This window comes from Pipistrellus kuhlii, unplaced genomic scaffold, assembly GCF_014108245.1.
Source record: "Pipistrellus kuhlii isolate mPipKuh1 unplaced genomic scaffold, mPipKuh1.p scaffold_m20_p_1, whole genome shotgun sequence".
In the NCBI taxonomy this organism is placed as follows: Eukaryota; Metazoa; Chordata; class Mammalia; order Chiroptera; family Vespertilionidae; genus Pipistrellus; species Pipistrellus kuhlii.
The window spans coordinates 40,668,401-40,693,290 of NW_023425404.1; the positions used below are offsets into that span (position 1 = coordinate 40,668,401).

Below are 24,890 nucleotides of genomic sequence, written 5' to 3' on the forward strand. Positions count from 1 at the left end.
TAAGGAACTAAGGCTGACCATGGAGCCAATGCTTATAAAGCTCCTTTAGGAAAACAGGGCTGGTCCCTGCTTATAGGCTCCCAGCCTTACTGGTGAGTAAGGAAGGTCACTTTCTGGCTAGCCCCAGAAGCTAAGGGTATTTTAGGGACCTAGAGAAGAGAAAAATTCACCCAGATCTGTAGGTAATGCATTTCAAATCTGGTGGCTTGACTTCCTAATTTTGAGCAGTTTTTAAAAGTCTAATTTAATTATCCCCCCCCCCTCTTGCCCACCTCCACCTAGCCATACCCCCTTTCTCTCTAGCTATGATTTCTTATGAAAAGTTCTAGCAAAGTAAACTTTCAAAGGTTTGTGTGGTCAATTTTTACTTTTGCTGCCCTCATGTAAGTAATAGGACAGATCTAATAAGACCAGACTTATTTTATAAGCAAAAATAAAAATAATCTAATTTTTTAAAAATTGATTTCAGAGAGAGGAAGGGAGAGGGAGAAAGAGATAGAAACATCAGGGATGGAGGGAAAGCATTGATCAGCTGCCTCCTGCACTCCCCCTACTGGGAATTGAGCCCACAACCTGGACATGTGGCCTAACTGGGAATTGAAGTGTGACCTCCTAGTTCACAGTCCAGCACTTAACCACAGAGCCATACCAGCCAGGCTAACTTCGATTCACTTTGATGTAAAAAGGGTGAGTGTAGAGAAAAATGTTATGCGTCAGTGGAATACTCTAACACACCTTTGTGGATTATCAGACTCTTGGCCCATTCATTATCTTTGTGATTTTTGTTACCTACTTATAAATTGGACTGAATGCTGCCATCTTGCATTTTTTGTCAGACCTTACGAAATTCTCAATTCTTCTGATTTCTTCCAATATCTCCCCACATTAACATTTCCAATCTTTCTCTCTCTTTCCTGACTTGGTGTTACTGAGAACTAAAACCTTACTGCCCAGATCTTATGGGGACGACAGAAACCTTCATGCCTGGAGCTGTTATTGTGTAGGCCACTCAGGAACTTTCCTGAAAGTCTTTGATCTTCCATGCTCTGCTCTGGGAAAGAACCATGACTGTGACGCTAATGTCTATGCCATCACCCATGGCGTTCAAACCGCAAAGGAATCTGTCAGGTTGCCACTGCTGTTCTCACTCTACCCTCGAAGGATGCTTCAAGTCCAATATCTAACATCTTCTCAAACTCTGGACTCAGAAAACTGGATTTATAGGCAGCTCCAACCTTTATTTTTCTATTTTGTTTAAATAGAGATTCTCTTTCTTAAAGGTCTGATGATTTGCACCATCCAGTAAATATCCTCCAATCCCAACAGATGGTTCATCTAATCCTTCATGAACAAAAGGAGACTGAACAAGAAATGGATTTATATCATTCAGAGGAAAGAAGAATTACTCTCTTTCCTTTACAAGAAGAAGGATTGACAAATCCTCAGGCCTCCATCTTGGCCATGTCCGGTCTTCGGCATACCTCCCTCAGATTTAACAAGAATCCTGCTAAGTAAGTTTAGTGAGATTTCCCTTAACAACTGATATCCGATCACCCTCGTTATCTGGTCAAGTGTCTCATCCCTCCACCTTTGATGTGTCCGTCCTTGACCTGCCTTTGGCAGGAATCCTGTTGAAAAAGAATCCCACTATTTTTGATGTCTCCTCTTAGTGATTTTCCATCCACTGACCTCTCGCTCTGCCTCTTGGCCTGTTGTATTGGGAGTTGAGCCCAACTTCTCTCTCCTATTGCAATAGAGTAGGATCCTGTTGCAATGGTCTTGACCATTTTAACAGGTGTCACAAAAATTTTTTCAGACACATCAGACAAAAGGGGTTTCTTAATCAGTAAATAAACCACAAGAGAGATGAGAATCAGCGTCTCCCCTTTAAAGGTTATTTTGTCCTATCTCCTACCCAGTTTTGGAATCCCCATCCCCTTGTTTTTGGCTGCCTAACGCATTTCATGGTAATCACTAATTCATCACATGGAACTGAATAAGAACCATTTAATATGATTATCTTCTCCATTAAAGCTGTCATCATAATTAGAGCTGCAGCAAACTGTTTGCCAGGAATTATCATTTCTGCCAAGAAAAACTTGGGTGTCATTTTAGAAAAATTCTTCGGAGGGGGAGGAGATCAGGACCATCTGTGTTGGGATCCAAAGCTGAACAACGAGAAATAAAGCCCCTTTTCCTCTGCTATCTGCCAGCCTCTGGCCAGCTCTCCGGCTGGACCTTGCCAGAGACTTTAGAATGATTCAGCTTTCAGGAGAGTCCAAAGAGCACGCCCTGGCAGGGAATGACAGCCTTGGAAAAGGCACCTGTAAAAAGGCAGCGGCAAATAAAAATTAGGTCTTCGTGCATAAGGCTCCCTAAAAGTTGTTCCAAATGGTTTTGTTTTGCCACCCCACTGTTTCCAGGGCAACCACCTAAGCCAGGACAGAAGTAGAAGGAGGCATGAGGCTGGAATGGGACCACCCACTGCAGCTCTCATTTTATCCTGATGGCAGGAACCTTTACACCGACTCCGAGTGTTCGTGAGGCCTCTCGCTGTGAATCACTGGAATAACATTTTATCCTGATGGAAGTGTGTCACAGGCTGCTGCGCCCACAGCCCCACATAACGGGTGTTCTTAAATGGAAGCAAATATCCCTGGGGAATTTTCTCTGCACCACTAGCTCAGCTTGGTCGCACGGTTTTAGATTACACACTGTAAATTATAGATAAAGTGCATTATGCTAATTTCCTCCTGCATGTCTTTTAGTTATTTTTAGGGGGGAAAAAAGTGTCTTTGACATTCAGCTGCTCAGGTAAATGTTTAAAAGGAAGAGAAAAATGAAACCAAGGCAGAGGCTTGATGCTCTAGACTGAGACTGCGACCACCTCCCAGCCGGGCACTGTGTCATCAGCACGGCTTTTAGCGGCAGATCGTGGAAGAATCCCTATCCTGGGCGTCGGTGGATTTGGTTGTGTCTCATAGTTCTGCAACTTTCTGGATATGTGACTTTGGAGGAATTTATTTCATTTTCCTAAGTCTTCGTTTCCTCATCTAGGAAACGAGAAGTGTTCAATGAGATCTCTGAGGTGTCTTACATTTATCACTCTCTATGACACTCCGCTAAACGTGGTAAAGAACCCTCAAATCACGTAGAGCAGATTACATGGACTAGCTTTAAAAAGAATGAATAAACTTGCCCTGTAAGCATTAAATATTTTCAGTAGCACCAAACTAAAAAAAGGCTGCCTTTCCACCACACACCCCAAAAAATGTCAGTATCATTACAACTCTTCAACCAACATTCTTTAAAATATATATATATATATATGTTTTATTGATTTTTTTACAGAGAGGAAGAGAGAGGGATAGAGAGTTAGAAACATCGATGAGAGAGAATCATCTATCAGCTGCCTCTTGCACACCCCCTACTGGGAATGTGCCAGCAACCAAGGTACATGCCCTTGACCGGAATTGAACCTGAGACCTTTCTGTCCCCAGGCTGATGCTCTATCCACTGAGCATTCTTTGCCTGCACTGGGTTGTTGGTTTTTTTCACTGGTTGTGCTGGGTTGACTCTCCATTGTTTTCCTCAAGTTGACTCTCCATTGTTTTCCACCATGGGAGGTTGTCATTTAAGGACTACAACCTACACTGTGGTCACCTTACTTCCAGGTGGGCCCAAGGAATTGACAGGAGATTGAAAAGAGGGCAGTGTGAGGTCACCGTGATTTAGTGGCATCCCTCCACCAAAGGCCACGGCTTCAGGAATGCAACCTCTCTACAAATCTGACTCAGGTTTTCCTAACAGCCCTTAGTCAGTTCAGGCTGCTCTGACAAAGTGCCATGGCTTATGAACAACAAAAATGCATTGCTCATGGTCCTGGCGGCTGGAGGTCTGAGATTAGCATATGTCAGATTAGGCGACTGACAAGGGCCCACTTTCTGGTTGCAGACCGCCAAATTCTCTCTGTAACTACACGTGATAGGAGAAGGGTTAGAGAGATTTGTGGAGTCTTTTTTATAAGGGCACCAACCCCATTCAAGAAGGCCCCACCCTCATGACCTAAGCACCTCCCAAAGCGCCCATATCCCATTACCACCACATCGGGGGTTGCAGTGGTCTTTGGCCCCTTGAGTGTGGCTCTTCCACAAAATACCACGGCCTGGGTGAGTCTATTTTAAAGAAGTGGCATTAGAAGAAGTTTAAATTTAAAAAACTTGGCTCTCAAAAGAAATTTCAATTGTTGTACTGTTGATATTTGGCTCTGTTGACCAATGAGTTTGCCGACCACTGGGAGATTGGAATTTGAATGCGTTCAGTCCGTAACAGGCTGTCTCCTGCTACCTTCACATCTAGGGCCATGGCATAAGCCCTGTGGTTCTCTTCCCTCTCTGCAGGTCTTTGAAAATTGGTATTTGTTCAAGTCGCCCCAGATGATCCCATTTGAATGAGTCATCTAGAGCTTGCCTGTACCCTGACTGATACACTCAGTTTCTTGAGACACAAGTGTGACACAATTGAAAACATGGTGCTCAGAAGTCCTAAGACTTCAGTATATTGACTTACCTCAAATACATACTGTCTCCTCTCCCTCGTTTAATTGTGACTCTGAGAAAAGATAAAAATTTCTATGCGGTGCTACTTGGGTATGTGGTATGTGACCTCTGTGCATGCTTGTATTACACAGAATTCAGAAGCTGATCCTAGAAACCTGTCTAGTAGTTTAAGCAGGAATCATTGGTTCAGGGAATCCGATGTTCAGCGTTAGAAGGGCTGGAGGAGTAGGCTCTGGGCTGGGCCTCTAGTAATGACTTCAGGACACCAGCACAGAGCTGACCAGTCTAGAGAACTCTCTCTCTGCAACAACCAAGAAGCTTGGGGGAATCAAGGAGTCCTGTGCCACCTGCCAGTTCCAAGATCACACTACTTTTGCCACAATTCAGGAACCAGAAAGTTGTAGCTTCCATTATTGGCTTAAACCATGTGTACCTGATTTGTACCATCCAGGGGTCTTCAAACTACGGCCCGTGGGCCACATGTGGCCCGCAGAGGAGTCTGATCCGGCCCGCCAGGTTTTTTGGGCAGTGAGCGCAGCCGAGGTGTTACAGTAGGAATTAGTAGTTCATATAGTCCGGCCCTCCAGCTCTCTGAGGGACCGTGATCTGGCCCCCACTTTAAAAAGTTTGAGGACCCCTGAAGGCCTGCCTTCCTTCCTACTCGACTCAATTCTAAATTCAGTTTTCACACAAGCACATCTATTTGGTGGAGTCTAAATCAGATTCCTAGTTGCAAATGAGCCTAGGAAATGTCACTTTTAGCTTCCCAGACACTGTTGTAGGAGAAGCCACACTACAAGGAGATTGGGATGAATTCTGAGCAAGACAATCCTTTCTGTCACAAGATTATTTCTGAAAGCATGTTTCAAACAGCATACTAAAAAAACATGAACCTTGTAGAGCTTTTAACAAAGAGACTAGAATTTAAATCTCTGCTCTAGGATTTACTAGCTGCCTGACCATTGGCAGGATGCAATAAATATTACTGGATCTCTTTTTCATCTGTACAATGGGAATAATAATGTTTACTTCCCAGAATTGTCATTAATTTATCAGATTCAATACTGTTAATTAGCATAATTGATTTTTACTGATTATTATACTAATACCAGAAATATTAATAGTTGGAATTCACAGAAGTCCAATTGATTGATTAAATGAAAAAGAAATTCATTGAGAGATATGTGGCAGGTCACAAAATTACCAGGAGGGCTGGAGAGCCAGGCTCAAGGCTGAACTTCTGGAACACTGCCTCGAAGCAGGCATCAGAACTAGCCTGAGATTGCTGCTGCCTCCACAGCCCCCTCCCAGCACTCAGTGCTGCATTTTCCACAGCCAGCAGGAATTTTACTGACGCAGGTGCTATTACTAGCTCAGTTATCAGAAACTCAACAGTGCCACCTCTGAAGGCCAAGGACAATGGTGTCACTCTTACTGGCAAAAATGGATTCCCACGGCATTTCTTCTTCACATTAGTCTCTTCCCAAAGGACGTTTCACAGAGGTATCTGGGGTGTGGACCTAGATCACATACTTGCACTCAGCTACAAAGAGGGCCAGGGAAGCACGATTTCTGACTTTTAACTTGGGGAACAAGGAAACTCTCTAACCAAAGGGAGAATTACAAAGTACTGGGCTAGAGACAAATACCCACAATGCCTCCCCCGAATGGCTAAGTCCTGGGGAGGCCGGAGACAATGTGGATTTCATTATTGGGAGACAGAGTCTGAATGGCATTCTTGGGTCATCCATCTACTTACCTTCTGTTCACGGGAGGGCAGGGCATTTTGCATGATCGCTTACCAGGACTGGAAAGGGAATTGTTTCAAGATGTTCTGAGCAGAAAAAGATGGAGTGAACGCCAGACAGGCAACATTTAAAGATGTTCATTATTTTCTTACAATGTGCTAAGCACTTACTTTCTCTAGATCCAAAGATAAATAATGATTTATTAGTCATTTCATTGGTGCCAGGAATTTCCTATGCATTATTCAGGTTTTCTTTATAATAAATCCTGAAAAGTAGATACTCTTATTTCTTAGGTTAGTATTATTGATTTAATTATGTGCACCACCCTTAAATTCACATGTTGAAGTCCTATCCCAAGCACCTCAGAATGTGACTTTATTTTGAAATAGGGTCATTGCAGATGTAATTAGCTAAGATGACATCATTAGAATGGGCCCTGATACAATATGACTGGTGTCTTTAGAAAAAAGGGAAATTTGGACACAGACTTGCACACAGGGAGAGTGCCATGTGAAGATGAAGGCAGAGATTGAAGTGCTGTTTGTACAAGTTAAGGAACAGTAGAGGTTGCCAGCAAACCACCAGAAGCTGGGGGAAACCATGGTCCAGATTCTTCCTCACAGCCTTAGAAAGAAGCAACCCTATCAACACCTCCGTCTCGGGTTCCTAGCCTCCAGAACTGTGAAACAATAAAATTCTACAGCTCATGCTCCTTTATTATAGCAGCCCTTGAAACTATTGCAGTCCAGCTTCTTAGACGCAGAGCCCAAGATGGAATTCTTATGCAGGAGACTTATTGGAGGAATACCTTTCTAGGCTTCTCCTATGTTTTCCAAGATGAGCACAACAATATTTCTGGTCCCATATGCTCTTCATATTTCTTCTCAAATTCCCACTCCTCCATCAAGAAGTGAAGTATTTGAGCCTTAGCCGGTTTGGCTCAGTGGATAGAGTGTTGGCCTGCAGACCAAAGGGTCACGGGTTCAATTCTGGTCAAGGGCACGTATCTCGGTTGCAGGCTCCTCCCACCCTGGACCTTGGTTGGGGCACGTGCAGGTGGTAACCAATCAATGTGTTTCTCTCACATTGATATTTGTCTCTGTCTTTCCCTCTCTCTCTTCCACTGTCATCATAAAAATCATTAGAAAACATCCTCGGGTGAGGATTTGAAATAACAAATAAATAAATAATAAATAAATAAGACGTGAAGTATTTGAACTTTGGAGGACCTTATGAGTGTCTTGACTAACAGACCAATGCAGAAGTAACACTGTGTGACTTCCAAGTTTAGGTCTCAAAAAGCCACCATGATTTGAGAAAGCCAAAGTTAGCCCATTCAGAAAAACCACATACAGAGAGACTGAGGGCCTCAGTGGATGGTTTGTATCCACTGCTATCCATGTGAGTAATAAGACTCCAGATAATTCCAGTTCCCAACCTTCAAGTCCTCCCTCTCACAAATATAATGAAAAAGAGACAAGCCACTCCCAAAAAGTTCCTGGCCCACAGAATCCATGAGCATAATAAACGGTTGCTGTAAGCCATTAAGTTTTGGGGTAATTTATATTGTAGCCATAGTAACTGGGAATACATGGGTAGCTGTAACAAAACTTTAAACTTGTAGAGGCCAGTGTGGCTCCATGGTTGAGTGTCCACCTATGAACCAGGAGGTCACGGTTTGATTCCCGGTCAGGGCACATACCTGAGTTGCAGGCTGGATCCCCAGGAGGAGGTCTGCAGGAGGCAGCCAATTGATGATTCTCTCTCATCATAGATGTTTTTATCTCTTCCTCTTCCTTCCTCTCTGAAATCAATAAAAAACATTTTTAAATTAAATTTAAAAAATAATAAAATTGTAGAATGGGGGTGGGGGCATCCCTCAGCCCAGCCTGCACCCTCTCCAATCTAGAACCCTTCAAGGGATGTCCAACTGCCCAGGAATCGGGCCTTAAAGGGCAATCGGGCATCCTTCTCACAATCAAGGACTGCCGGCTCCCAACTACTTGCTTGCCTGCCTGCCTTTGTGATTGCCCCTAACCGCTTCTGTCTGTCAGCCTAATCACCCCCTAACCACTCCCCTGCCAGCCTGATTGATGCCTAACTGCTCCCCTGCCAGCCTATTTGCCCTTAACTGCTCTCCCCTGAAGGCCTGGTTCTCCCCCCACCACCACCCCGACTGCCCTTCCCTGCAGGCCTGGTCTCCCCCAGCTTCCTTCCCTTGTAGGTCTGGTCCCTCTTAACTGCCCTCCCCTGCTGGCCTAATCGCCCACAACAGCCCTCCCTTGCAGGCCTGGTCCCTACCCACTGCCCTCCCCTGCTGGCCTGATTGCCCACAACTGCCCTCCCTTGCAGGCTTAGTCCCTCCCAACTTCCCTCCCTGCTGGCTATCTTGTGGTGGCCATATTGTGTCCACATGGGAGCAGGATCTTTGACCACATGGGGGCAGCCATCTTGTGTGTTGGAATGATGGTCAATCTGCATATTACTCTTTTATTAGATAGGATAGAGGCCTGCTACATGGGTGGGGGGCAGCTGGTTTGCTCTGAAGGATGTGCTGGATCAGGATGGGAGTTCCCTTGAGGCGTAAGGCAGCCTGGGCAAGGGGCCATACTTCCCAGCAACCCAAATGGAGACCCTGGTATCTGGGGTTTATTTATCTTCTACAAGTAAAACTTTGTAGCCTAGAGTGGAGCCAAGCCTTCTGCTCACTATGTGGCCACAGCCAGTTCTTTTGAGACTTATGTGTCTTCTATAATTGAAACTTTGTAGCCTGGAGCAGAGGCCTGGGCCAGCAAGGGCAGGTGGAAAGCTTGGCTTCCTCCATCACTTGGGAAACCCAAGTCTCACTCCTACTCTCCGTGGCTTCAACCATCTTGGTTGGGTTTATTTGCATATTTGCTCCTGATTGGCTGGTGGGCACGGCTTGTGGGTGTAGTGAGGGTATGGTCAATTTACATATTACTTATTTATTAGATAGGATAGATAGCTCATTCAAAGTCCAGATTGATTGATGTTATATTTTCATTTGACCATTATTGAAAACAACACAAACTGTTGTTCCACTAAGTATATAATTAATTTTGTTTTATTTATGAAACTCTCATTAAAGCAATGATATGGTTAGCTTAACCATTCTACAAACATCTGTTTTCTCTGGTGTGAGGATGGAATACTAGGAAAGAAAATTTGATTCAGAAATATAACTTCTTAAAACTGAAATTCATTTAAAATTGTTTTTTTGGCCATAATGTAAGACCAATTTGTACTATAACAAAATGATTCCAAACTCTTTTTTTCCAATAGCTGAGAGAAAGTGACTATTGAAATTTAATCCAACATTAAAATGAAATTGCAAACATCATTTTTTTTATTGCAGCTTTAATTTAGAGGAAAGACTCTGCCAGAAATCCTATTTTTCCCAAATCATTCCATCTACTTCTAATTTAATACATTGGTAGTATTCTGCCCCCTTTGGTTGAGTTAAGTTAAAAACAAATTTATCTTTTTTAACCTATAAGGATGTTAACTCAGTACTTAATTTATTCTCTAGATAAAATGTTATATGTTTCTGATATATCTTTATTTTAAATTTCTCATTTTTAGAAATTGCTTGGATATGACCAGGATAATTCCTCCCACCATAGCTTTAAATAAATTTTATTAACCCATTTTCATTTTGTAAGGGAACTACTGATAATCACTGTGACTTTCTGCTTCTTTTCAAATGCAATTCAAATTATTTGAGAAAGTGTGAAGTCAACTGAAACTTACTATGCTAAGGATGTTTCCCTCTCCTTGACTTTTAATTAATTTATTCAACAACAACAAAAATAAAGCACCAACTATGTCTCAGGAACTGTGATTAGTGAAGAAAAAGAGTTTCTCATATGTAGCTTATAGAAGTGAGAGAGACAGACTTTTATGAGAGAATCTCACAAATAAATGTATAATTTCTATATTTCCAAGTAGCAAAACTTGCTCTTTTTCACACTTTGAGAGTGATTAACAAGGATCTGGTCTGTTTGAAGACCCATGAAAGGCACTTGAACTGAATTAAAGAATAAGTAGGATAAGAAACATAACACTGAGGCCAAGAGGATTTCAGAAAGAAGGAATGGCATGAGCAGAAGTTAAATGTCAGCCTCTGAGGCTCGAACCCAGGGAGCAAATGCAAATGTACTTCAAGTTATAGTAAGGACTTTCGCCTTTATTCCATGTGCAATGCTGTACATTAACTTGGATAGATATCAGCTAAGAATCTTTCAGCTGCAAGTGATGAAAAATCCTGTCTAACACACCTTAGCATCTACCCTCTCCCAACTCCAAATCATCGGCTTATGCAGTGGTAAAGTTCAGAGGTCAGTCGCTATCCAACCACAGCTTTATCCATAGGAGGAGGATGTCTTCATGCCCAGCTCTGATTCTCTGGGATCCCTTGACTCTTCTCTCATCCTTTTTCTAGCATAATCTTCAGTCTGGTTCTTGCTCATAAGAGCCAATGTCCCTGATTGGATTCGCTCAAATTAATGCACACCTTGAACCAATTCTTTTGGCTAGTGGAATGCAATAATTTCAGTGACTTAGGTATTGGTTAAGTGTCCTCTCAAACAATCTCTGTGGCTAGAGAAGAGTATACCAGTTAAGGCATCCATAACTCTGGAGCTAGAGGTTGGGGTAATCCTAAACTATCTGGGAAAGTAGTTTCCTAAAATAAATTTAGGATATCTACCATAGGGAGGATAGAAACTTTCTGGACAGAAATCATTAGATGTCCAATAAACTTTTGAAGAGTTTTAAGCAGGGTAAGAATAGAGGAAGTAACATAAACAGATACAGACAGAAAGAGAGAGAAAGAGAGAGAGAGAGAGAGAGAGAGAGAGAGAGAGAGAGAGAGAGAGAGAGAGAGAGAGGATGGCCTTCAGAGTAGAAATGGATTAAAATGAAATGGCTGGGAACAAGAATGCACACAAGGAAGGCCAATTTATATTGTAGGTTGGAATAATAGTCCAGTGTGATGATAGCTCAAATAAAGGAAGTGGCAGCAGAGTCGGGAATAAGCAGAAAGACTCAAGAGACATTTAGAAAATAAAACAAGCACAACTTGGTGATTAATTGGATATGGATGAAGTGAGGACAAATAAATTGTTAAAGATAAACCCAGGTTTCTGACTTACACATAAAGCGGATAAATGGTGCTGACATTATACAGATAGGGGTATTAAAAGAAAACCAGCTTTGAGAGATTCATTCTCAATTTCAGATTACTTTCAGTTCTTTTTAAGATATCCAAGTGGAATTGGCCAGAAGATACTTAGGTTAATTCAAGTATGTTTATTAAAGGCTTTGGGACAAGTCACCTTTCATACTTGGCTACATTTCCCTAACACCCTCCCTATTACAAAAAAGTACAATACCCACCCCCCCTCCCTTATCCATGGACGATATGTTTCAAGACCCCCAATGGAAGCCTGAAACATGGGTAGTACCGAGTCCTATGTAAGCTATATTTTCTCCTATGCATTATGGCTGAAAAAGGGGCCGCATATGAAACCTGACAAGCTCAGGTGAGGCCTGTGTGGCAGCTTTACAAACTCAGATACCTAAAATAACTACATAGGACGGTCTGAAGTTAAAACTCCTAACTAAATGTGAGTCATGGTGGGTAGTCATGTCCTAGGCCAGTATCTTCCCTAACAGAGGTCAATTGTTGCCTTAACTGAGCCTGTCTGTTGTCTTTTTTGCACCTATGAAGACATACTTAGGCTGGTTAGTTTTAAGAAACAGCAGATGTGGGGAGAGCTCTGAAAACCAAGTAGAAGGTACCCTTTGTAAAATACATCCACATTTGTAAGGAAAAAAAAAAATCTCCTTTTATAAGGGTTTCTCCCTGGCTTCACCAAGAAGAGGGAGGTGATTTATCTCTAGAAATATTTACCAACGCAGAAGACAAAGACTTAAATCTGCACAGCAACGTTACCCTTATTTTCTATGCTTTTCCTGATAACCTCCCATAACTGATTCCCCCAACCCCAACATCTTCTTTTGTCTGAATTTCTGAATTTTTATAAAAATGTATTTGAGTGAAAAAGAGGATGTCTGAATGTCTGAATTTTTATAAAAATGTATTTGAGTGAAAAAGAGGATGTAATTGGAAGCAAGATCTCAACAGCCTAAGATAAGAGAAACAACGGTTTGCAGCTTATTTTATGCACACGAAAGTGGGAGGAACCAAGGCAAGGATTAGATTCCAGGGTAGTTAAGGTTATGTGTTCTTTTGAGGTTGGTTATGCTTTAGAAGGAGGGGTCTGAAAAGAGGCATTTCAAAACCATGTTAACCTAGTTGCACAGAAACAATGGACAGGGCATGCTTAAGGCAAAGATGAACCTTGTACTAAAGAAGTTATATGCCTGGAGTGTTACTACCCACCATGACCTGCCCACTTAGGAATTTATAATCAGACTAGAGGCCCGGTGCACAAAATTCATGCACAGGAGGGGTCCCCTCAGCCCAGCCTGCACCCTCTCCAATCCAGGACATTCCTCTCACAATCCAGTACTGCTGGCTCCTAACTGCTCACCTGTCTGCCTATCTGATCACCCCTAACTGGCCTGTCTGCCAGCTTGATCACCCCAACTGCCTCTTCCTGCTGACCTGATCGCCCCTAACTGCTCCCCTCTGCCGGGCTGGTCACCCCTCCCTGCTCACCTCCTTCCCCTGCACTGGCCTTGTTGTCCCTCACTGCCCCCGTCTGCCAGCCTGGTTGCCCCACACAGGCTGCTGCTCATTCATTTGGTTGTTCCTCACTAACCCCTCCTCCCCGCCCCTGCCAGCCTGGTTGCCCCATTCAGTCTGTTGGGTCCTCTGTTTGGTTGTTTCGGATGTGATGACCCCTGGCTCTTTAATAAATGTGTGTGTGTGTGTGTGTGTGTGTGTGTGTGTGTGTATGATACTGTAGATAGATAGATAGATAGATAGATAGATAGATAGATAGATAGATAGATAGATACCAGGAAGGGTGGGTCTACCCTGGCATGGTCTGGAATCTGGGGGTTCTTGACTTTGTGCAGGAAAGATTTTATGATCTAAGTCCAGGTGATTTTGAGAGTATTTAATATGTTTATTAAAACTGAGGACAGTGGAACAAAGGAAGGGCTTAAGATGGAAGAGGCAAGATCACCGCAACAGGAGTGAGCCTAGGCTGAGCTGCCTAGATGCAGTAAAGGAAGTCACAGTAAGAGAAGTGAGCCATGCTGGACTGTGTGGACTCAGGAAACAAGGTACAGAAGTGAAAGGAGGGCCCTTAGAATAGGTGCAGGGGATTAGCCTGGAACAAGCTACTGCTACTTGCTACTTTTAGAGCTTAGGAGAAAAAAGCAAAGATGCACACCTGAGAAAAAGAAGGTAGGAGGAAAGCTTAGGCATGGTCAAAGGAGAGCGCACACTGGGTCCTTTGTCTTAAGGATTTTTGGGTGTGTTTTTTTTTTCTGTTTCCTAAAGGCAGGAATTGTAGGGGAGGACTCAATCAGAACATTCATCTGCTTTCCAGGTGTGTTCTTTGATATGCTGATACATCAAAATGAGCACATATAGGTATGAGGGTCATTCTCTGGTCAGTTTCACCTTCAAAGAATGTCATTGGAAAAGAAACCAGAACCAAGGTGGGCTTGTCCCAGCTCAGTGTGGAATGTGTAAAACATTTGATCCTAAGTGTCCTTGGTTAGGGAAGATAAGACCTTGAGGTTTATTAGCTGGCTATAAATTGCTGGGCCTTGTTAGGTTATCTGTCTCAGTTTCCCCATTCCACCTGCCAAGGAATTTTCCTAGCTTTTTACTTACTTCACTAAAGATCACTTTGTGAGGTTACTTTGCATAGAACCACACCCCCTACAGAGCAATAACTCAGATATGCAGCAAGCTATAACATTTTTCGTTTGTATGTGTGCATTCTAGGATGTTCACATGATTATCTTACACAAAACTGCCTAACAACACATTTCTCAGAAAGTATCATTAAGTGGCGGATGACTTTACTTCCAGTTTAAATATCGAAGGAAACACATCTCTTTGGGTCTACTAATACCTATCATGACATTTGAGCATTTCTTAGGTTGAGTTTCCACAGAAGTTGAGTTGGAGGCAAGAATGTGAGAACTGGTCGTTAACTGGGGAGGTGGTCCCTGGAAGCACTTTTAGGCAGGTGGGGAATGGAGACAAGGAAGGGAAGAAAGCCAGTAAAGGATTCATTGTTGAACAGGTTACTGTGGCAGGCAACTGTGCCAAGGGGAAACTCTGGGAGACCACGTAGAATATTCTGCAGAGTTATCCCAATAAGAGGCAAAGTAGTTGGGTATTTGTCCTTTAATTCCCATCTGTCATTGGCTGAGGGCTGATTCCTGCTGGGTTATCCCACGTACATTAAGCCTGCCCTATTTCCCTTAGGTAGAGAATGACAGGTGCTTACAGCAGGATGCTGTCAGCACAATGTGGATCAGAGACTATGGAGGGGGATACAGGCAGGGAACCAACAGCATCTGTTATGGGCAGAACTGTATTCTGGTCAAATAACAGATTGATGGCCTTTGGATCAGTGTCTCATCAGTTTTGGTTCTTATAAGGATTACAATTATGTAACATTAAGTATTTAATAGGCTACTTTTACAACAGGGACGTAGGCATGGCAAGAACTATTGACTATCATTCCTAAGTAAAAGGAGATAAGAGCTATGAAAATAATTACAGTGGCAGATCATTTATCTGGAGTCTAGACACCATAGCCTCCAAAGAACAGAACTATTAAGAAGAATGTTGTAGCCAAAACTGGTCTGGCTCAATGGATAGAGCGTCGGCCTGGGGACTGAAAGGTCCCGGGTTAGATTCCGGTCAAGGGCATGTACCTTGGTTGCGGGCACATCCCGAGTGGGGAGTGTGCAAGAGGCAGCTGATTGATGACTCTCTCTCATCGATGTTTCTAACTCTCTATCCCTCTCTCTTTCTCTCTGTGAAAAATCAATAAAATATATTTTTTTTAAAAAGAAGAATGTTGTAGATTAACCAGTAATAGCAATGATGTAACAACTATGTCACTGCAAGTTGTGAGGATACTTAGTTATTTGTAGGTTTAGATACACAAAAGCTGTTTATGAAGCTCTGTATTGCAGTTATACAAATATATTTTTTTATCGGCCCTAATCCAAATAAGAGCGAGAAAAAAATCAAGAAACTGCAATCATTATTTCCTTCCTTCAAGGTTTAGTCCAAACATCTGTGTAGGCAGCTGGGAACAGGGGAATGCGCAGTGGCTGAGGTGGGCTGGTGGAGTTAGAGCCTGAGCAGTCCATGTGGGGAGGTGACATTCTGGACCAAAGTGCCAGAGCATGAGTGGGATGAGACGGGTGCTCACATGGAGGGATGGCAGCAGCAATGGGAAAGTAGTTGCACACAGGGCTATTAAACAAACAAGTGAATGCAGTTGACCCTTGAAGAATATGGGGGTTATGGGCACCAAGCCCCTGTATAGTTGAAAATCTGTGTAAAACTTTCGACTCCCCCAAAACATAACAACGGTCCCTTAATATCCATGGGGGATTTGTTCCAAGACTCCTGAGCACGCCAAAATTTGTAGATGCTTATTGAAGTAGAATAATGCATTGTTGGCCCTGCACACCTACAGTTTCCTAACTGTGGACGGAAAATTCTGTTTTCAGTCCATGTTTGGTTGAATCCGTGGATGTGAAGCTCAGAGATATGAAGTGTTGATTGTATATTTATTGAAGAAACAAAAACAAAAACACACAGCTCACATAACTACATAAGTGGACCTGCACAGTTTAAACCTGTATTGTTCAAGGGTCAACTATATATTGAAAATAATGGTTGCCCAGATTCTCATTGTTGGAAAAGGCAAGTATGAATGAGAAAACTAGAATGAACCTTGTGTTTTGGGATTCGACAGTACCAATGAACTCATGGATTTCTATAGGTGGGCAGGTACTTAGATAGAGGGATGAAAAGATATGATTGTAAATCCTATATAATAAAGAGGTAATATGCAATTGACCTCATGTCATCACAAGATGGTTGCTCCATGTCATCAAAAGATAGCCACCCCCGTGTTGTCACAAGATGGCTGCCCCATATCATCACAAGATGACTGCTCCATGTCAACAAAATATAGCTGCCCCCATGTTGTCACAAGATGGCCACCCCCCATATCATCACAAAATGGCCACCCCCATGTCATCACAAGATGACCATCCCCATGTTGTCATAAGATGACCACCCCCACGTTGTCACAAGGTGGCTGGCAGGGGAGGGCAGTTGGGGTTGTCCAGGCCTGCAGGGGAGAGCAGTTGGGAGCAATTGGGCTGGCAGTGGAGGGCAGCTGGGGGTGATCAGGCTTGCAGTAAAAGCAGTTAGAGGCAATCAGGCAGACAGGCAGGCGAGCAGTTAAGAGCCAGCAGTCCCAGATTGTGAGAGGAATGTCCGACTGCCGGTTTAGGCCTGATTCTGGGATCAGGCCTAAACCGGCAGTCAGACATCATCGAAGGGGTCCCAGATTGGAAAGAGTGCAGGCTGGGCTGAGAGACAACCCCCTCTCATGCACGAATTTTGTTTGTTTACATATTGTCTATAGTTGCTTTTGGGTTAAAACAGTATTTTGAGTAGTTGTGACAGGAATTGTGTGGTCTACAGAGTCTAAAAATACCTATTTGGCCCTTTACAGAAAAGTTTGCCACGCTTTATTTTAAGCCATTAAGTTTTGGGGTGGTTCGTTATGCAGCAGTAGATAATGCAAACAATCCCTTTAGAGCAGAAGAGCAGTCAAGTACTTGCTTGAACTATAATTAATTTCTGTAATTTCATGTACACATGTTGAAGCCTGTGAAGGCATTTAATTTTATCTAGACTGACATCTGTTTTTATATAAATAACAATGTCATTTTTCTAAATAGAATATGTTAATAATGCTGGGTACAATATCCACTTTCTTGATACAAAGCATTGTTTGAATTTAATAACCAGATAAAATCCAATATGGTTCTTTTCCTCCCTCAGAAAATGTTTTATTTAAAAATTATTCATGCTAAAGTGATTTTTAACTTGATGTCAGAAATGAGCCTTAGTACTATATGAAAATCTTTCAAAGTGTAATTATTCACTGTAGAAAGCCAAGCTCTAAGTATTTTGCTACATTTTCACAACTTTTGCCTGAACATCATCCCCTATCTTATTTTTTAAAAGAAAAGTAAAATATTAGCCTGTCTTCAACCTTCAAAGAGATGAGCCATATTTTCTGACTTGTACAAGGTATTTTAAAAAACGAATTTTAGGGATTGGCAGATCTACTATGTAATCCTGGCTTGTTGAAAAGTATATGAATAGATTTCTTCATGAGTTTTGGAACTATGAATAAATATAATGTAAAAACTGTCAAACTCAGATATTTATCTGTGTACTGCAGAAGTTTATTATCTATTCTTCTATGTCTAAATACATGGACAATCAGTTAATGGTGATTAAGTGCTACTACTTCTGAAAAAAACAAAACAAAACAAAACAAAAAAACACACCACTGTAGAATAAAATAAAAGTAAAGGGAATGGGAAATATATTTTTTCCATGCAGCTTTAAAGAGATATGAAATATACAGCAGGGCATGAGTATACATGGTCAATTGTCCTCAATCAGTTTTGAAGCATATACAACTATGAGAGAAAATAATCGTTTTAGAAACAATATGTAACTGGGAGCCTGAATTGCCGTCATTAAGAATTATTATGGAACCAAATTAACTGATGACTAAAAATAGACCCATAGTCCTAGAAGAAGGAACACACTGCTGAACCTCAGAGGGAAGGAGGGGACTGTGGGTAGGAAGAGATCAACCCTTTTGTATGCATATATGCATAACCTGTGAACACAGACAACAGGGTGGTGAGGGCCTGGAGCGGGGAGGACAGGAGCAGGCTGGAAGAGGTTAATTTGGGGGGAAAGGAGGACACACGTAATCTTTCAACAATAAAGATTAAAATAAAAAGTTATTATGATTCTGAAGGCCTACCTCTAGGTTAGCAATCAGACTTAAAGGATTCTCCTCCGAGATATTTTAGATTGTCCATTCAAATTTTAAGAAAACCTTTTACAGTTCTTAATTTGATCTTGACCTCTCCTACATGCCCATTATTTATAACACATATCCAATATTTAAAAGCTATATTTAACAACATATTATACTTTTATTATCCTTGAGCCAGAATTGTAAGATTTCGGGACTGGAAGAGACTGCAGATTTCCTGACCCACTTGCTTTTGCAGAAAAGGTAATTGCTGTTTTGTTTTTGTCTCTGTGTGTGTATATGTGTGTGTGTGTGTGTGTGTGTGTGTGTGTGTGTTTACATATTACATATATAATATGCAAAGGACCAACTTAGGTATCATTTTGTACATATCTAACAAACTATCACATTCTAAATACTTTTGAACAGAGTAGAAATAATATGTATCGATATCAGCCGGGCAAATTTACTAATTTTTAATAATAATTTAATGAAGAAGTTGAGACTATTCTGGTTGTTTATAGATTCTAAGAACTTGGGTAAGTGTGCTGAAAAACCAGCAATAAAATTCAAAGGGATCTTAAAATGAGAATAAAAATTGAATTGATCAGTTGTCCTGTGATTGAATCTGAATTGTGTATCCTTGTTGAAGTCTTAACCCCATACCTCAAAATATAACTGTATTTGCAAATAAGGTCTTAATGAAGTAATTAAGTTCAAATGAGTCCATTATGGTGGGGCTTTAATCCAATATGACTCGTCTCATAAAAGAGGAGATACCATAAACACAGAGACACAAAGGGAGGACCTTGGGAAGACAATAGGAAGGATTCCTCAGAGGAAAACAATCTTATCAACCCCTTGATCTTGGACTTCTAGACTTCAGAATTGTGAGAAAATAGATTTCTGTTGTTTAAGCCACCAATTCTGTGGTACTTGGTTATGGCAGCCCTAGCAAAATGTGATACCCAGAGCTTGTAAAAATGTGATACCCAGGGCTGAAGATGACCAAATGACATGATATGTCATCCTTATTCTGGTGAACACCATAGCTCTGTTTATGGGACATAAGCTATTGTACACTGTAGACAGATCAGATATTCTGTTGCCACAGTTTCTTGGTTCAATGTTCTCCCCAACGACACACATCTCAGACATCTAAAAATAAATGGAAAAATGTTTAAATTTTACTTAAGTCTCTTAGAACACACACAAAGTGACTCGATATTCATAACACATGACAACACTTCCTTTAAAACCTTTTTCCTCATCTAAAAAGCCTCCCTGTCACAGCACATCAGCTAATCCAATTTCTTCCTCTTTTTTTTTATAGACTTTTCAAACTCTTTCTTAGCCAGTGCTTATGGCTTTGCCTGTCTTAGTACCTCTTCTTGTCCTCAGCATCTCCCCAACTTTTCCAATAGATTTTTTTTTCCCTAAAGAGGTTTGATTAAATTTCTTTCCTCGTACCCCCTCCACCAATCTCTTAAAAAGACCAAGCAACTGACCTTGCCAAGAAAGAACTCCCCTTGACTGAAGGAAGGAGGAGAAAGTCTGGGAACAGTCAGACATAAATTTTTTTTTCCTGTCAAAAATGCATTAAACTTTTTGGCAGCTGTTTCACATTGTTGCTGATATTAAGTTTACAGTAAACTAAAATGGTCTAGTGTATTAAGTGAAATCATCCCTATCCTGTACTCAGGATTTAAAAAAAACCAAAAAACATTAAATGTAAAACTTTTTATTTCTTCCTACGTTTCATCTTTGCCCAGTGTTTATAAACTCCAGGATCCTTCTGAGCTTTTTTTCTTCCACCTAACAGGTAGACATTGCTTCTAGTCTTATGGACTTGATAGCCTGGGACCACCGGCTGAGAATGAGTCAGCAATATGGTGTGGCTGTTTTTACAAAGCTAACTGTGATAGTGAAATATATTAATAGGTCTGTGACAACCAAGAGCTAGGAAAGTAGCCCTCTGCTAAACTTAGAATTGGTCACGCCCTTCAAGTAGTATGCCAAGTTTGGGCACTGGCATTTTACTGTACACGTGGCATGGCAGGGACATTCTGAGAGAAGAGTCACAAAAATGAACCCCAAAATGGAATGATGAAATATGGTTAAACTAGTTGAGATTATTGAAAGCAGAGGAGAAAAACGTTTACTTATTCACATAAAGACTCTGTAAACAATACATAGATCTATTGTTTTTCAGTTTCTGAGGGAGTCCAAGACAAAACAAGAGGACATGACCTTCAGAAAATGGAAAACAACAAAAAGATCTAATAATAGAGGATTGTTTAAATAAAGTATGGTGCCTCAGTATAATAAAAACCAGTATGAAACACTTGCTAAAACATAGTGAATGATTTTTTTTTTTTATCATCTCAGAATAAGGAAGGCTCTTCAAAGATTCACATAAAACTCAAGCCATAAAGTAAAAAATATACATAAATTTAAAATTTCCATTAGGAAAACAATAAAACTAGAAAGAGACTTTTAAAAGTCAAACAGAGCAAATATTAGAGCAAAGGCCTAATTTCTTAATTGTACAGAAAAATTGAACCATTCAATAAAAAAAATGACTAATAACCCAATAGAAAAATATACAAAGAATTTAAAGGAAAAGTTCATATTAAGATAAACTCACATGGGTAATACAAATAGTAAAAATTATTTAACCTCAATAATAATTAAAGAATATATATTATAACTGGAACTGGGTATACATTTAAAAATCTTGTTAAAATGTAAAGTTGATGGAAGACGCTGACGACGCCTCACCATACCAGCAGACAGCAGCTGCGTGTTGCTGAAGGATGCCCAAGACCAAACCAGAGACGGTCAGACCTGCATCACCACTATTTGTCCACCAACCAGATCTGAAATATCATGGCTGACATATACACATAAGAAAATGTTTGACATTTAAATTGGGACTCAAAAGAACTGTTGGCCCAGAAAGGAACTCACTACATACAGACTGATTTATTTGCCTCTCAGCATAACCATTATGTAGGTTCTTACAAGGGTATTTCTTGGATCACATGATCTCACACATCTAGAGGAAATAATGAACAACATAAACTGATGAACAAAAACAGACCCAGAGAAAGAGAAGCAGCAATCAGACTCTCAAACCTCAGAGGGAAAGTAGGGGAGAGTGGGGGTAAGGGGAAGAGATTAACCAAAGGACTTGTGTGCATGCATATGGGCCTAGCCAGTGGCCATGGACAATGGGGGGTGGGGACATATGTGGGGAGGGGTTTGGAATGGGAATGGGGGCATGAGGACAATTATGTGATACCATAATCAATAAAAATTTTTAAAAAATGTAAAGTTGAAAAAGGTGGACGATATCCAGAATTGTCAAGAATATATGTAAGCAGGTACTCTTACACACCATTGGTAGTACTATGAATTGATATATTACTTGGAGAGTAATTTGGCAAAAATGATACAATTTTCCATATTTACTCGCTTTGATTAAGCCATTATACTTCTAAAAATTTATTGAAAAGATATTCTTTACACAAGTACAGAAAGAGGGAGATACAATTGCAATGTTGTTATAAAAACTAATCCCCAAATGCCCATCAATTGTAAATAATTTAACTAAGTTGTGGTTCATATATTATATGAAATTCTAGGCATCCATTTTATATTCCTGTGCATTGTTATGTACACAGACATGGTAAGATAGCTTAAATATATTGTCAGATGAAAACACATTGTAGAAAACATTATGTAAAGTATGATCTCATATGTGAAAATAAAAAATATATATACATGTATATGCGTAAGACTGCACACTAAGCTGGTAGTTAGGTCTCTATCCCATAACCAAGAGAATGGAGGATTCTCCTCTAGCAAAACTGACCAACTTAAGAGAACATACTTGCAGTTATGTCCTTTGGTCCCGTGTATTTTATAGCAGAGGACCCATCAGTCAGCAAGGGTCGCTCAGGCACACAGAGCATCTAGTCAAATCAGTTTTTTTAGTGATTCCTTAAATAAGATCAGAGAAAATGATCAGATATTTGAGGAATGCTTCTGACCAAGAAACCAAAACAAATAAATTACAAAAACAAACAAAACTGAACCCAAACAACACACACACACACACACGAAAAGAAAATAAGCCCTCAGAAACAACACCTGGAGAAATAAATAAATAAATAAATAAATAAATAAATAAATAAATAAAAAGTCATTAATAGCTTCAGTTTCTATGACACACAAAAGAATTCCCTTTTATTTAAGAAATAACCAAAAAAAGAAAGGAAAGAAAAGACATTTTGTGGATAATAAACAGCCATGGAAAAACTCAGGACAAGCATTGGAGGATAGGGGAAGAAATGTCTCAGAAAACAATAAAAAAGCAAGCAATGGGAAAGCGGAGGGAGAAGGCCGCCCACCACCACTGTCAGTCATGCTGTGAAGTGCTCTCCTGCCTCACAGCAGAAACTCATCTGCTGCAGACCCACCCGGGTGGCTGCCTTGGAAAGCAGGGGAAGGTGAGCATGTATCAACCACAGAACAGCTTGTAATTTCCAGAGAGGTCTTATTTCAAAACTTTATGAAGAACAAGAACCACATTGAACTCTACAGGGAAATTGAACTGGCCTGAGTTGGAGGGAAAGGATAATGTGTCTAACCAGTAGCTAACTCTTGGCAACAGAAGGTCTTGTATGAGCAACAGCCCTTTCCTGATAACTACGTGGACCAATGGCTCCTGGAAAAGCTCTGAGAAATATGCTGGGAAATATCAATATTGGGTTGTGGTATTTGAATCCAGCCTGGTGATAAGCAGCTATGTAGTGTCTGTGTGGTGTTTTTTTGTGTTTTTTTTTGTTGTTGTTTTGTTTTGTTTTGTTTTGTTTTTTGTAGTATATGGACAAGGGTCATCGGCCCCAACCTCCCCTTACCACTGCCATTAGCTTTTTGGGACCAACTGACTTCTTCACTGACTGGCTATGCTTTGTTTGATCTCACTGAAGGACTGAGGAGAAGTGGGCAAACCGACTGACTTTATTACTTTTACATATGAGATTTCCCCCGTGGTGACGGTCTTGCAGCACTGCCACCATCTATGCCATGGCAGTCTTCATGCCCTTCGGCCACCTCACCCTCTTAGACGAGGGCACCAGTGCTGCCCTTGTGTCCAGCACACTGTCCTTGAACATGGCCATTTTTGCTTCTTTCTGCCTTGCCTCATGCCTGCCTGGGTTCCTACATGCCTTCATCATGGTGACATTTGCCATCCAGATTTTTTCACTGTGGCTCATGTTACAGAAGAAACTGACAACATGTACTCCTCACAGCTATGTGGGAGTCACTTAATTTTTTCTTTTGCGTCTGAGAGGCCTACTGTCCATTAGTGTGTGGGAGCCATCCTCTGCCCTTCTGCCGGTGTCCATCTCCTGTCTCTGCCTTTTCTACCTCATTCACCTGCAGCTTAAAAAAAAAAAAAATTCATGGGCTTTGGGATAAGGCTGGGGTCAAAGACTTGTCCAGGGTTCTCAGTTAAGCCAGAAACCTCCATTTTGTTGTCAAGACAAGCTGATGGACCAGCCTCCCAACGAGAATAAGATTTGAAGGCAGAGCTCCATTCTGGAAGCAGCAGACTGATGTGGGTGGGAGAACAGAGATCAAAACACAAAGGCGTGGGTTGTGAAGAGCCTTATCCTTTCTGTTATTGGAGGATGGAAAAGCTTTCCGGGCCCTCATGGATAATTGTCTCCCATTTATTACTCACTATAACAAATGAAGTGATGTGGTTTCTAATTATTAAAAAATAACAACATATAAAAAAAGAAGAGGAAAGGAAATACAAGAAGATAGTAAGAGTAACAGTCCAAGAGAGCCAATAGCTGAATAACAGTGGAGGACAGCAATGATCACAGAAACACAAAATTTACCTAGAATGAAAGGACACAAGTTCCTAAACTAAAAGAACATAAAAACCATAACAAGTGGCCAGCACACTGAATGAATAAAGACCGATACCAAGTCATACCATTGTGGAATTTCAGACCCCCAGGCATAAAAAAAATTTTTAAAGAGAAAAAAATACCACACAAACAAACCAGATAACACACAAAGTTTTAAGATCAGAATGGCAGATATGTCAACAGCAATTCTGGAAGCAAAACACAATGGAAGATTGCCTACAAAATTCTGGAGGAAAATTATTTGCAATGTCAAATTCTTTACTGAGACAAACTACTAATCCAGCGAGGGTAATTTGTAATAAAAGCGTTTTCAGTTGTCTATGAGCACAAAAAACTTACCTTTCATGCAATGTTCTTCAGGAAGTTACTTAAGTATATATTTCATCAAGGCTGAAAAACAAATAAAGAATATTGGGATTCAAGAAACACAAGATCCAAGATAGAAAATAGATGAAAGGACTTTCTAAGATGGAAACAAAGCTAGACTCAGAGTCCAGTGATGTTATGGAGGACTCTAAAACTCTAAAAGGAATATTGAAAAGAAAAAAAAAAATAGAAAGAAAGAAAGAAAACAAA

The 24,890-nt window shown here is 40.9% G+C and overlaps 1 pseudogene; it reads left to right on the forward strand.

The window, feature by feature from the left end:
- The first annotated feature begins 1,326 nt into the window (after positions 1 to 1,326).
- LOC118709527 lies at positions 1,327 to 23,890 on the forward strand (annotated as a pseudogene).
- Positions 23,891 to 24,890: the final 1,000 nt, after the last annotated feature.